The following is a 15949-nucleotide window of genomic DNA, read 5'->3' on the forward strand; positions in this document are numbered from 1 at the left end:
TTACTCAGCTTCACTTTTATATACACTCCACTGCCTGAATTCATTTTCCATGTTTGAACCCCTGCAAATCTAATCAGTTTTTAAGACCTCACTGACTACCTCATCACACAGTCTCTTTTGCATGTCCTTCCCCATGCACATTCCACTATAGTGTAGTGGCACCAATAATTTAAAAAATAAAATTGGTTCTTAGATTATGTTTTACTAGAACTCAATCCTTCTCCAAGGTACTAATTCAAGCCCTCCATAAATTCTATTAGTTTCTTGCAAATGAAGTTTCTGATGGTGTTCAGTTCACAGTCTCTTTTGCATCCTAGAAGTTTCATTTCTGATGCAATATATTTGCCTCTTTATGTCATATTAACTTTATAATAGATGTTGAATTTTTTCACAAGTATGACCTGTAATATGTTTTATCAACTCATTTGGTCATAATTGACTGTTAAAGGCTGTATTCTTTACTTGTCTTGAAACTTGCAGTGTTTTTCACATTGTCTACTGTTACTAAACCAAATATGGGTCTGCTTGCCTGGCACAGTAAAGCCAAACACCCACACCAATGTTTGCAGTAAGAGTAAGGAGGGCGTTTATTTGCAGGGTGCCAAGCAAGGAGAATTAGGCAGCTAATCCTTAAGAGCTGGCCTCCCCAATGGCCTATAAGCAAGGGCTCTTAAAAGCAGAGACACCTCTTTTTAGGAAAGCAGAAGTTACAGTCAAAATTGTAAATCAATACCTGGAGGTTATATTAATACATTGGTTTGACCCAAAATGGCAGGCTGTCTTGAAGTGGGGGCTTACAGGTCATAGGTGGATTCAGAGATTCTTTGATTTGCAATTGCTTAAGGAAGTCAAGGTTTTGTTTAAAAACTTGGGGTCATCAGAAGGGAATGTTGAGGTTTGACCTGTGGGCATTACTCTCTCAAGGTCCTTTAGGAAAAAATTTAGAACAAAGAACAGCAATTAGATTTCATATTCCCTTTATCTGAAGTCTGTGTGACTGTGGTTGGCCTTTTCCATCTGGTGGGTTTCTGAAAAACAACTTAGGGACATCTGTCATCTTTAGTTTCTATAGGGAACCAAACATCTTATCCTTCTTGCTTATTGAGTTGCTGATTTACTTCTCAAGGCTAGCTATATGCCTGGAATTTCTCTTGAAGGGACTCAAGGCTTTTCCCTTATTTTCATGCTTGGGGTGTCCCAGCAGGCCCCTAAGAGGGGTCTCTGTTCTGTCTTGCTACAAGAGGTATTTCTTAAAGAAATGTGTGAATAAATGAATAAATGGCAAATAGCTGATTTAGGCTGGAGAAATACTATTTGTGTTTTTTTTCCTGCTTAATAGAGGTAGATTAATTTGATCTCTCTCTTCATGTCTTAATTCATATAATCTAAAATAAAGGACATAATTTGAATATAAATAAAATTTTTTGAAAGGCCTCACTTTTACAAATGAAGAAGTTGAGACCCAATTGGAAAGTGAGTTGCCAGAAACTACATATATAGTCTGAAAAATTTAAACTAGAACTAGTCCTGAATCTTCATCCCATGGTCTTCCTAAGGACAGTTCTTTCCAATGGAAATACCAGGTTAATAGCAGTGTCTCAGTTGTTAGGCTGTTTCAAGGAAGGGATAACTGAAAGGTATGGCAAAGCACAAAGGTCAGTTCATACTGGTTGTCACATGTTTAAAGTTTTTGTTAGTATTAAAACAATGGGCAATATATTTGTATATATATTTACGTATATGCCCATTTTTTCACATAAGGTTTATTTTACATAGCTGTACATAAACGTGTTGAATACAACAGCATAAAATAACATGTTAAATAAGCAGATAAGGAAAAGAGGATTTAAAAAGTGAGATAGGAGGGAAGATAAAAGCCTGAAATGAGGTTAGAATGTGAAATTCTATTGAAAAATCTTTTACTTTTGCTAGACTTGGCCCATGAATTAGATTGGCTCTGAGCATTCTATCTGTCAAGGCAGAGGAAATGACAATGCCACTTTGGATAATTGGGAAGTATCCAAAAACAAAACAATGTGCACATCAAGTACACCTATTCCTTATACTAAGAACAAATAGTATTTTTTTCTTGTGGATCCCTATATCAAACAGGATAGACAGAATTATGCTATAGTAACAAACATTAATAAAATCTTAGTGGCTTATGCTGACAAAGGCTTATTTTTCACTCACACTGTGTGTCCATTGCATATAAGATGGGGTCTCTATCTACCACAGTAACTCATATATACAAGCCAAAGGAGACTTCATCTCATTTATAATCAGTGCAGCAGGAGGAAGAGAAATGGGTGGCCCGTATAGTGGTTCTTAAAGCTTCCACTCAGAAAAGACACATTTCATTTGAGCTCAAATTTCTTCATTTCATTTCCCAGAGCAAGCCCCGTGTCCATACTTACCTTCAATGAACTTAAAGATAGTTTGCAGTCCAACCTTGTGCCTTGGAAGGATGAAAAGGTGAATATTTCTGAACAGCCCAACTGATTACCACACTTCCCATAGAGAAGCACTGCGTAAAGTAATGAGTTATGTTGACACAGAAAATACGGCCAGAACTGAGTCTATGACATTGCACAATGTTGACCAAGGGCATAAAGACAAGGCAAAAGCTGGTAAAAATGGTTCTACCGGTGGCTAGGAAAAATCAGTTCTGATACATAGCTCTTTACTGGTCTACCTGAATTCAGGAATATGTTTCAGCTTTCCTAAAGAAAGGGATAAAAGTTACTCCTACATATATATTTCTTCTCTCAACAAAGCTTTTCTATGTATGAACTAATAGTCAGTTTGCATTTATATCCCTTAAGAAATATTAATAACAATACTTTTTTCTTCTTTTTTAAAATTCAATAGCTTTTGAGGTACAATGGTTTTTTTTTTACATGGATGGATGAATTACATAGTGCTGAATTCTGAGATTTTAGTGCACCCATCACCCAAGTAGTGTACATTTTACCTAATGTGTAGTTTTGTATCCCTAGCCCTCCTCTCACCCTCCCCGCTCTGAGTCTCTAAAATCTATTATATCACTCTGTATGCCTTTGCATACTCATAGCTTAGCTCCCACTTAAAAGTGAGAACATATGGTTTTCAGTTTTCCACTTGTATGTTACTTCACTTAGAATAATGGCCTCCAGCTCCATCTAAGTTGCTGCAAAAGAGGTAATTTCATTCCTTTGAATGGCTGAGTAGTCCATGGTGTGTATGTGCCACATTTTCCGTATCCACTCATTAGTTGGTGGGCACTTAGGTTGGTTCTACATCTTTGCAATTGTGAATTCTGCTGCTATAAACATACATGGGCAAGTGTCTTTTTTATATAATGACTTCTTTCCTTTGGGTAGATACCCCGTAGTGGGATTGCTGGATCAAATGGTAGTTCTATATTTAACTCGTCAAGGGCCCTTCATTACGGTTTTCCATAGAGGTTGTACTAATTTATATTCCCACCAGTAGTGAATAAGTGTTCCCTTTTTCCCACATCCATGCCAACCTCTATTGTTTTTTGACATTTTATTAATAATAATGGCCATTCTTTCAGAATTCACTGTGATATCTCATTGTGGTTTTAATTTGCATTTCCCTGATGATTACTGATATTGAGCATTTTTTCACATATTTATTGACCATTTGTATATCTTCTTTTAAGAAATGTCTATTCATGTCCTTTGCCCACTTTTTAATGGAATTATTTGTATTTTTTCTTGGTAATTTGTTTGAGTTCCTTGTACATTCTGGATACTAGTCCTTTTTTGCATGTGTAGTTTGCAAATATTTTCTCCCATTCTGTGGGTTTTCTGTTTACTCTGTCGATTATTTCTTTTGTTGTGCAGAAGGTTTTTAGTTTAATTAGGTCTCCTTTATTTTTGTTTTTGTTATATTTGCTTTTGGGATCTTTGTTATAAATTCTTTGCCTAGGTCAGTGTCTGGAAGAGTTTTTCCAATGTTGTCTTCTAGAATTTGTATAGTTTCAGGTCCTATATTTGAGTCATTGATTCATCTTGAGTTGATTTTTGTATAAGATGAGAGATAGGAATCCAGTTTCATTCTTCTACGTGTGGCTTGCCAGTTTTCCTAGCACCATTTAATGTAATAAATGATGTTAATTCCCTAACTTATGTTTTTGTGTACTTTGTTGAAGATCAGTTGGCTGTAAGTATTTGGCTTGATTTCTGGGTTCTCTATTCTGTTCCTTTGGGTCTAGGTGCCCACTTTTATATCAGTATCATGCTGTCTTAGTAACTGCAGGCTTATAGTATAATTTGAAGTCCGGTAATGTGATGCCTCCGAATTTGTTCTTTTTGCTTAGGATTTCTGTGGCTATTTGGGCTCTTTTTTGGTTCCATATGAATTTTAGGATTGTTCTTTCTAATTTTGTGAAAAACAATGTTGGTATTTTGATGGGAAGTGTATTAAATCTGTAGATTCCTTTGGGCAGTATGATCATTTGCACAATATTGATTCTTCCAATCCATGAGCATGAAATGTGTTTTCATTTGTTTCTGTCATCTATAATTTCTTTCAGCAGTTTTGTAGTCCTCCTTGTAGACATAGTTAAATATATTCCTAGATATTTTATTTATTTTTTCTTTTTTGCAGATCTTATAAAAGAGATCACATTCTTGATCTGGTTCTCAGCTTGATGCTATACATGAACAATGATATTGTTGTACATTGACTTTGAAACCTGAGACTTTACTGAATTCATTTATTAAATCTAAGAGTCTTTTGGAGGAGTACTTAGGATTTTCTGGGTACACAGTCATATCATCTGCAAACAGTGATAGTTGGACTTCCTCTTCTCCAGTTTCAATGTCCTTTATTTCTTTCTCTTGCCTGATTGGTCTGGATAGCACTTCCAGAACTCTGTTGAATAGGAGTGGTGAAAGTGATCATCCTTGTCTTGTTTCTGTTCTCAGGGGAAATGCTTACAACTTTTCCCCATTCAATAAGATGTTGGCTATGGGTTTGTCATATATGGATTTTATTATTTTGAGATAGGTGCCTTCTATGCCTGGTTCTTATTATAAAGGGATGCTGTATTTTATCAGATGCTTTCTCTGCATCTATTGGGATAATAATATGGTTTTTGTTTTTAATTCTGTTTATGTGATGTATCACACTTACTGACTTGCATATATTAAACCATCCCAGCATCCCTGGGATGAAACCCACTTGACCATGATTAATTACCTTTTTGACATCCTGTGGGATTTGTTTAGCTAGTATTTTGGGGGCAATTTTTGAATCTATGTTCATAAGGAAAATTGATTTGTAGTTTTCTTTTTTTGTTGTGTCTTTTCCTGGATTTGGTATCAGGATGATACTAGCTTCACAGAATGATTTAGGGAGGATTCCTTCCTTCTCAATCTTTTGGAATAGTTTCAGTAGGATTAGTACCAATTCTTTGAATGTCTGGTAGAATTCAGGTGTGAATCCATCTGGTCCTGGGCTTTTATTTTGTTGACAATTTTTAATTCCTGATTCAATCTCACTGCTTCTTATTAGTCTTTTCAAGGTTTCTATTCCTGATTTAGTCTAGGCGGATTGTATGTTTCCAGGAATTCATCCATTTCCTCTAGGTTTTCTAGTTTGTGCATATAAAGGTGTTCATAATAGTCTTGAATGATTGTTTCTGTAATTCTCTGGTGTTGGTTGTAATGTCTGCAGTTTCATTTCTAATTGAGCTTATTTGGATCTTCCCTCTTCTTGGTTAATCTAGCTAATGGTCTGTCAATTTTATTTTTTTCAAAGAACTAGCTTTTTTTTCATTGATCTTTTGTATTGTTTTGTTTGAATTTTATTTAGTTCTGCTCTGATCTGTGTTATTTCTTTTCTTCTAGCTTCAGGTTTAGTCTGTTCTCGTTTCTCTAGTTCCTTGAGGTGTGACAGGTCATCAATTTGTGCACTTTCAGACTTCTTGATGTAGGCAAAACTTTCCTCTAAGCACTGCTTTTGCTGTATTCCAGAGGTTTTGATAACTTGGGTCATTATCATCATTCAATTCAAATAATTTTTAAATTTCCATCTTGATTTCATTGTTAACCCAGATATCAGTCAGAAGCAGCTTATTTAATTTCCATGTATTTCTATAGTTTCGAGGGTTCCTTTTGGAATTGATTTCTAGCTTTATTCCACTGTGACCTGAGAAGATACTTGATATAATTTTGATTTTTTTAAATTTTTTGAGATTTGTTTTATGGCCTATTATATGGCCTGTCTTGGAGAATGTTCCACGTGCTCATGAGAAGAATGTATATTCTGGAAATCTTGGGTAGCACAATCTGTAAATATCTTTAAGTTCATTTGTTCTAGCATGTCATTTAAGTCCACTGTTCCTCTATTGACTTTCTGTCTTGAAGATCTGCTAGTGCTGTCAGTGGCACACTGAAGTCTCCCAATATTATTGTTTTGCTGTCAGTCTTGTTTCTTAGGTTTAATAGTGATTGTTTTATAAATGTAGATGCTTCAGTGTTTGGTACATATAAATTTAGGATTGTAATCTCTTCTTGTTGAATTGATCCTTTTATCAATATAATAGGGACCATCTTTCTTTTTTTAGTGTTGTTGCTTTGAAGTCTGTTTTGTCTGATAAAAGAATAGCTACTCCTGCTCACTTTTGGTTTCCATTTGCATGGAATACCTTTTTACACACTTTTACCTTGAGTTTATTTGAATCTTTCCATGTTAGTTGAGTCTCTTGAAGTAGATATTTCTATTGTGATTTTTTTTTATCTATTCTACCATTCTGTATCTTTTAAGTGGAGCATTTAGGCCTTTTACAGTCAACATTAATATTGAGATGTAAGGTGCTGTTTTCTTCATCATGTTGTTACCTAGTTTGTTTTTTTTTTTCATTGTGTTACTGTTTTATAGGCCCAGTGAGTTTTAAGCTTTCAAGAGGTTCTATTTGGGTGCATATTGGCCTTTTGTTTTAAGGTTTAGAACCCCTTTTATTAATAACAATATTGATTACCATTTATATAACCTTTACAATATGCCAGACACTGTGTTTTTACATATATATTCTCATTTTATCCACTTACCAAGTTTATAAGGTAATTATTATAATCTCCAAATTATGTTTGAAGAAACAGGCTTAAAGAAATTAATTTGCCTAAGGTCACTTAATCAGCAAATGGCAAAGCTGGCATTTAAATTTGTGTCCGTCTGACTCCAAAGCCTATGTGCTTAACTAATATACTACTCTGCATCAGAAATGCAGGTTAAGGTTACATGAATATACTTTAAACAATTGGTCAAGAGGGAGTTAGATCCACTCTCCTAATAAATAGGAGAGGAGAAAACCTGGCCTGATAAGAAACCTTGCCAAACCTTTCTCCAAACCTCCAAAATTCCTGAGTGACATTGTCTTAGGAGATACCTTCAGAGAAGACTCAAATGCTATCAGAGCATGTTTTACAGGAAGAGCAAGGTCCTGAAATTCTCTGCCATTGGTGGGCCATTCACTTTGAGTATAACTGAAATGTTTTTCATGGAAAAAAAACTGGAGCTGTGGTCTGAAAAATAGAATAGTATGTATAGAATCATACATATAAAATATTGTTCCAATAAATGTTCCGATCAATTAAAAAATCTTGTCAAAGTAATTATAAAGAATGTATAAAACACAACAAGAAAATAAGATAAGGAGAAATATTTAAGGGAATTATTAATTAATACATATTGTTGTCATTTTAAATCTTGGGTCTATAATCTTAACTATTACTAGTCACAGCAGAACAGTTTATAAGGCATTTTTATACCACAGCTTATTTATACTTTGAGTGGCAGAATGAAAACAATGCCAATCTGGTATAATATGACTGTTTAATTCTGTTGGTAGGAAAGTCACACACACAAGAATGTTTTCCAATTCCTTGAAATTCCCAAGTGATCAACAACTAAGAGGATCACTGTGTTCCTGTGGCACTTCCATATTTTTTTCTGCTATAGAGCTATTATGTTGCATTGCAACTACCTAAGAATACATCTGAGACTCGTCCCCACCCCATCCCCACAGACAGTGAGCCCTATCTTCATCCTTGTATCCCAGGCATTGAGCATAATTAACACTCAGTAGGCACTTTTGTAATGAATGAATATGGGTAGAATGAGTGATAATATATAGCAGTTTTTGCTACTAGTGCTCAAAGAGTAAAATATCCTTGAGAAATTGAGGAGTTCATACAAGTTTCTTAGTCAAAGTTTTTTTGGTTGTAACACAAATCCGCTTGAACTGTGTAATGGATGTTAAAATGAGGCTGTTTCTGTTCTAGTTTCTTCTGAATTCTTAAAGGCTGATGACATTAATAGGTACACCTAAAGAGAAGTCCTACCTTGCAGGATATTAACCCACCTTGAACCTATAAAACATAGCAAAGAGGAGTGTTGAGGAATCAAGAGAATTCCTTAGGACAGAAGTACCTTTGGAATACTTTTTCCCTCAGTCCCAGTGAGGAACACATTGGGATGTTAAAGAAACCAAGAAACAGAAGCTGCTGCCTCCTCATTCAAAGCCAGGTGTCTCCTGTATTTGGGGGGAGTATGACAAATGGTAGAGAAAACTATGGCCCATCATTAGCACGTGAGATTATGAGTCTCAACAACCTGGCACATTATCTTTTTCTTTATTTGTTTGTCTTTAAATAGCATATCAGCATTTCTTTGATTGCTTTAGTTTCTGGTGAAATTAAAAAATTATTTGCCAATCGTATTCCTTTTTTATAACTTAGTTCTTATGTCTGTCATCTGTTATCTACTGAGGTTTTGTTTCATACTGAGGTTTTGTCATCTGTTATCTACTGAGGTCTTGTTAGAAATATTTTTTGCCAGTTTTCCTTTTGTGGTACTGTACTTTTTGCCTAGCAGGACTTTTGAATTTTTACATAATAAAATATAGGCATACCTCAGAGATATTGCAGGCTTTGTGTAAGACCATTGCAATAAAGCAAATATTGCAACAAAGTGAGTCACACAAATGTTTTGGTTTCCCAGTGTATATAAAAGTTATGTTTATACTATATTGTAGTCTCTTAAGGGTATAATAGCATTTTGTCTAATAAAAAGTACATACCTTAATTTAAAAATACTTTACTGCTAAAAAATGCTGACACAGAGACAGGAAGTGAACACAGGTGTTGGAAAAATGGCAACAACAGACTTGCTCTACACAGAGTTCCATGAACATTCCATTTGTAAAAAAGCAGTATCTGTGAAGTACAATAAAGTGCAGTTAAACAAGATATGCCTGTATATTAATGTTTTACTCTATAATCTCATCTTTTGTAGACTTCTCCACCACCTATACATATATTTTTTCTAGTTTATATATTGTTCTGCTTTTTTTAATCCAGATTTAATTTTCCAAACCATCAACTGTTTATTCTTTGTTAGGGAGCTAAGATTACACAAGAATGGAACACCTCAAAATGATTTTGCATAATAGCACAAAGTAGGAGAAAAAGACAACAGAAGAAGGAGATTGAAATAAATGTTAAATGAACCAATTTACATTTCTACCACAATGAGAATTCAAACCTTGCTTCTGAGTTTAATGGCTTTTTAAAATTGTGCTTTTTAAAATTGTACTCAGCATCTACCTATGATTGTTGCTTTTTAAAAGGTTGTGAATTTCATTCTCGTTATGGTAAAGATATTCTCAAAACCTTTATCAGCTACCCATAGAGTGTTTTCTTTATAAGGCCTGCATAAAAAAAGAGAGCTCCATCTTACCCTAACAAAAATAGCTAGCTGGGAATCTTCACAGGGATTGTTCTTTTTTATCTCATAGACACTGTGAAGAGTGTAATGAATAAGATGTCCTTGTTTATTAAGTTAGCTGTTAAAAAAAATGTGCATTTTGAGAATGATTCCTGGCCCATTTTGTTGCCACTTCTGCTTTTCTCTGTCCTTTCATTACACTTTAATTGCATGCTACGATTGCAGTATTTAGGTACCTTTGTAAGTGCACAAGACATTTCTACATGAATATGGAGAGAATAAGAAAAAAAGGGAAAGAAATTTCATTTCAATATGTGATGCAGTAGAGATCAAATTTATTTTTTCCTAAAGAGTTAACATTTGCCTTATTTCTTTTTATTCAATGATTCATCTTTTCTTAATGGTTAGGAATGTCACATTTGCTAAATAGTAAACTCATTAATATTTGCTTGAAATTATAAATTATGTTACTCTTTCCTAATGATTGCAATACCTAATTTTATGTCCACACCATGTTATTTCAATCATTATTGTTTTATATATTTTAATATCTGACAGTATAATTCTTCTATCATGACTTTTTTCACTACTTCCTGCATATTGTACCTATACTAAACTTTTTAATTTGCACTTTAGAATAAGTTTGCCCTGTTCCCCTCCCCACCAAACAATCATATATAGATTGTTTTAGAATTGTATTTAATATTTATAAATTATTTGGGGGAGAACTTATACCTTCATAATTTTTATTCTATACATTCAGAAATATCATGTGTATCTTTAGTTTGTAATGTTCTGCATCTAGGTCCTAAACATTTCTTAAATAATTTCTTCCTACATATTTCACATATTTTAAAATTAGGAATGAGATTTTAAAATATTTTATTGTCTAACTGGTCAACTGCTGACATTTATAACAGCCATACATTTTTATGTATTTGTAATTTGCAACTAAACTCTCCTACTTAACAATGCTTATTAAAATGATTATCTTGTGTTTGCTTGGAAGACCATAATATCACTTGTAAAAACAAAAAGCAATTAGTGTTGTCTTCCTGATTCCAATATTTACACCTCCTATTTATTTTTATTGGCTTACTGAATTGGTTAGGATTTACAGAGCAGTGTTAAATAACAGTTGTGATGGTGGGAATATCTACTAAAATTTCAGCTATTAGCAAATACAAAGTACCTTATAAATATCACTGAAGCAAGTAAAGAGTTAATATTTTACATAACAAAAAATAATTTTTACATGAGAAGAAATATAAAGGTAGCTATTACTTCTCATGGATGTCACCAAGGAACCATGTTTCTTATGTCCTCCTGCTTCAGCATCCTTAGCATGTTACTTTTATATTGTCACAAGATAATTGCTGTATCTCCTGGCATTCCAGCCACACAGGAAAAAAGAGAAAGGACACCAGGCATATAGTAAGCCTTTTCTTTATCAGGTTTTGCCTTTTTATTTATGAAATAAAACCTTCCCCAGGGGTGATATGATTTGGATGTGTGTGCCCTCCAAATCTCATGTTGAGATATAATCCCCAGTGTTGGAGATGGGCCTAGAGGGAGATATTTGGACCAGGAGGTGGGGGCAGATCCTTCATGAATGGCTTACCACCATCCCTTTGGTGATGAGTGAGCTCTTGCTCTGAGTTCGTGTGAGATCGGTTGTTCAGTTGTTTAAAAATGCATGACACTTCCCCTCCCCCTCGCTCTTGCTTCGTTTCTCACCAGATGACACATGGGCTCCTCCTTTGCCTTTTACCATGATTGTAAGCTCCCTGAGGCGTGCACCAGAAGCAGATGCTGGCACTATGTTTCTTGTACATCCCGCAGAACCATAATCCAATTAAACCTATTTTCTTTATTAGTTACCCAGCCTCAGGTATTTCTTTACAGCAGTGCAAGAATGGACTAACACAAGGGGCTTCTGCCTACATTTCATTGGCCACAACTGTGTCACAAGGGGCCAATTAAATCAAATCAAATCAAATTCAGAGGAGTTAAGTAACTCAAGTGTTTAGCTTGAGTAGAAAAAAATAAAGGGCAGAAAAAAATAAAGTAGAAAAAAAAAATAAAGGACTTTGAAGTTTATGTTAAATGAGCCAATTTACATAACTACCATAGAAAGAATCCAAACTTTGTTCCTGATTTTAATGACATGCATCAAATTATTCTGCATTTAAGTAATATTTTGAATTTTTATTTCAAGATGATTTCTTTAGCATGTTAGAGACATAACCTTCTTTTATGGGTTTACTTAGTGTTTCATTTGGAATGAATATTACATTTTATTAAATATATATTTTTTAATCAATGCAAAACTCCTGCTTGAGAAAAGTGGAGGGAAAGGTAAAGAGGACTTTGTCTTCACCTTAGGTACCAGCAAAGCCATGGCAGGGCAGAGCACCACGTGGGCACTTGGGGTCCCCGATTCCAGGATTTGACTCTTGGACAGCATTTCTGGACCTGCCCTTGGACAGAGGGGAGCACGCCACCCTGAAGGGTGAGGCCCAGGCCAGGCAGCATTCACCACAAGCTGACTGAAGAGCCTGTGGGCCTTAAGGGAACTTACGTAGTAGTCTGGCAGTACTCCCCATGGCCTGGGGTGTCAGTGGCTATGGGGTGAGGCTCCTCTGCCTTTGGAAAGGGGAAGAAAGAGAGGTCTTGTGGTTTGAGTGCCAGCTCAGCTGCAACACAATAGAATACCAGTTAGACTTCTAAGGTTTTTGACACTAGTTCCTGACTCCTGGATGGCACCTCTGGACCCACCCAGGGCCTGGGGTACCTCAACACCCTGAAGGGAAGGAAATAGGCCAGGATGGCTTTGCCACCAGCTGATTGTAAAGCCCTGGGGCCTTGAGCAAACATAGGCAGTAGCCAGGGAGTGGTTACAGCCGGCCTTGAGCAAGACCCAGTGCTGTGCCGGCTTCAGGTCTGACCCAGTACAATCATAGTGGTGGTGGCCACAGTGGTGCATGTGTCACTCCAGCTCCAGCTTCGGGTGGCTCAGAATGGAGAAAGAAACCCTGTTTGGGAGAAAGTAAGGGGTGAGAAAAGAGTCTCTACCTTGTAATCCAGAGGATTCTGCTGGATTATGTCCAAAATCATCAAAGTACAAATAAATAAAATTAGAAATGAAAAAGGAAGCAATACAACTGATATCACAGAAATTGAAAGGATCATTAGTGGCTACTGTGAGCAAATATATGGCAATACATTGGAAAATCTAGAATAAATGGACAAATTTCTAGACACATACAACCTACCAAGATTGAACCATAAATAAATCCAAAACCTCAACAGATGAATAACAAATACTGAGATCAAAGTCCTAACAAAAAGTCTCCTGGTAAAGAAAATCCCAGGATCTCATAGCTGAATTCTAGCAAACATTTAAAGAAGAACTAACCAATCCTACTCAAAATCAAAAACTAGAGAAGGAGGGAATACTTCCAAATTTACTCTACAAGGCCAGTATTACCCTGATACCAAAACCAGATACAGACACATCAAAAAAAGAAAACTACAGACCAATATCTCTGATTAATATTGATGTGAAAACCCTGAAGAAAACACTAGCAAACAATACATTAGAAATTAAACAATACATTAGAAAGATTATTCATCAGATCCAAGTGGGATTTATTCCAGGGATGCAAGCATGGTTCAACATATGCAAATCAATCAATGTAATACACCATATCAACAAAATGAAAGATAAAAACGATATGATCCTTTCAATGGATGCTGAAAAAGCATTTGATAAAGTTTAACATCCCTTCATGATAAAAACCCTCAAAAAACTGGGAATAGCAGGAACGTACCTCAACATAATAAAAGCCATATACAACAGACCCACATCTAGTATTATGCTGAGTGAGGAAAAACTAAAAGCTCTAAGATTTAGAGCATGACAAGGATGCCCACTTTCACCTCTGTTATTCAACATAGTACTGGAAGTCCTAGCTAGAGCAATCAGACAAGAGAAGGAAATAAAGGGCATCCAAATTGGAAAGGAAGAAGTCAAATGATTGTTATTTGCAGATGAGTTGATCTTATATTTGGAAAAACCTAAAGACTCCACAAGAAAACTATTAGAACTGATAAATTCAGTAAAGCTTCAGGATACAAAATCAACATACAAAAATCAGTAGCACATCTATATGCCAACAGTGAACAATCTGAATAAGAAATCTTAAAAGTAACCCATTTACAATAGCCACACATAAAATTAAATACCTAGGAATTATCAAAGAAGTGAAAGAACTCTATAATGAAAACAATAAAACACTGATGAAATGAATTGAAGAGGACACCAAAAAATGGAAATATTAGAAAAATATTCAGTGTTCACAGATTGGAATAATAATATTGTTAACACGTTCATACTAACCAAAGCAATCTACAAATTCAATGCTATCCCTATCAAAATACCAATGATATTCTTTACATAAATAGAAAAAAAAATCCTAAAAGAATACCAAGAAGAACCAAAGCTATCTTAAGCAGAAAGAACAAAACTAGAGGAATGACATTACCTGACTTCAAATTATACTACAGAGCTACAGTAACCAAAACAGCACCGCTATCTCTTGTCATACACAAAATGAAATAAAAATGAAATAAAGACTTACATCTGAGACCTCAAACTATAAAACTACTGCAAGAAAACATCAAGAAACTCTCCAGGACATTGGTCTAAGCGACAATTTTTTGAGCAACACCCCACAAGCACAGGCAATCAAAGGCAACTTTGAAAGATGTGAACACATCAAGTTAAAAAGCTTCTGCACAGCAGAGGATACAATCAACAAAGTGAAGAGACAACCCACAGAATGGCAGAAAATATTTGCAAACTACTTATCTGACAAGGGATTAATAACCAGGGTATATAAGGAGCTCAAGTAACTCTATGGGAAAAGAATTGAATAATCTAGTCAAAAAATGAGCAAAAGACTTGAATAGACCTCTCAAAAGAAGACATACAAATGGCAAACAGGCATATGAAAAAGTGCTAAACATTATTGATCATCAGAGAAATGCAAATCAAAACTGCGAGATACCATCTCACCCCACTTAAAATGGTTTATTTCCAAGACAGGCAATAATAGGTGAGGATATGGAGAAAAGGGAACCCTCATACACTGTTTGTGGAAATATAAATTAGTACAGCCACTATGGAGAACAGTTTGGAGGTCCCTTAAAAAACTAAAAATTGAGCTACCATATAATCTAGTAATCTCACTGCTGGATATATACCCCCTAAAGAAAGGAAATCAGTATATCAAAGAAATATCTGCACTCCTGTATGTTGCAGCACTGTTCACAATAGCTAAGATTTGGAAGCAACCTAAATGTCCATCAGTAGATGAAAGAATAAGAAAATGTGTACATATACACAATGGAGTACTATTCAGCCATAAAAAGAGTAAGGTCAAGGCATTTGCAACAACATGGAAGAAACTGGAGTGAAATAAGCCAGGCACAGAAAGAAAAATATTGCATGTTCTCAATTATTTATGGGATCTAAAAATTAAAACAATTGAACTCATGGACTTAGAGACTAGAAGGATGGTTACCAGAGGCTGGAAGGGTAGTGGCAGGCTGGGGAAGAGGTTGGGATGATTAATGGGGACAATAAAAAAGGTAGTTAGAAAAAATGAATAAGACCTAGTATTTGATAGCACAACAGGGTGACTATAGTCAATAATAACTTAATTGTACATTTTTAACAGAAGAGAAAACCACCCCATTTACAATACCATAAAAACAAATAAGATACTTAGGAATAGATTAGCAAAAGATGTGTAAGGCTTATCCACAAAAATTACAAACCAGTATTGAAAGAAAGTATAGAAAACCTTAATGAATGAAAAAACCTCCATGCTAATGGATTGGAAGATTTAATATTGTTAATACAATACTCCCCAAAATGGTCTACAAATGCAACACAATGCCTATTAAATTCTAGCTACCTGTTTTGGGAATGATATAGAAATTCATATGGAAATGCAAGGGAACAAGAATAACCAAATCACTATTGAAAAAGGAAGAACAAGGTTGGAAGACTCACAATTCCTGATTTCAAAACTTGCTACAAAGCCACATTAATCAAGACAATGTGGTACTGGCATAAGGGTAAACATATAGGTAAATGAAATAGACTGGAGAGTCCAGTAATAAATTTCACATTCGTGGG

General features: G+C 35.1%; 2 protein-coding genes across 9 annotated transcripts in view; one reads left to right on the top strand and one right to left on the bottom strand.

Moving 5' to 3' along the window:
* FGF7 (fibroblast growth factor 7) overlaps positions 1-8963 on the bottom strand; it is a 95799-nt gene extending 86836 nt beyond the window's left edge. The window contains exon 1 of the mRNA XM_030814119.1: positions 7403-8963. The gene's annotated coding sequence lies outside the window, so the exon portion shown is untranslated. The remainder of the gene's footprint in view (positions 1-7402) is intronic.
* Positions 1-15949, top strand: part of FAM227B (family with sequence similarity 227 member B) — a 281662-nt gene that overhangs the window by 219639 nt on the left and 46074 nt on the right. The gene's annotated exons all lie outside the window — the stretch shown is intronic.

Source organism: Nomascus leucogenys, chromosome 6 (assembly GCF_006542625.1).
Source record: "Nomascus leucogenys isolate Asia chromosome 6, Asia_NLE_v1, whole genome shotgun sequence".
Taxonomy (NCBI): Eukaryota; Metazoa; Chordata; class Mammalia; order Primates; family Hylobatidae; genus Nomascus; species Nomascus leucogenys.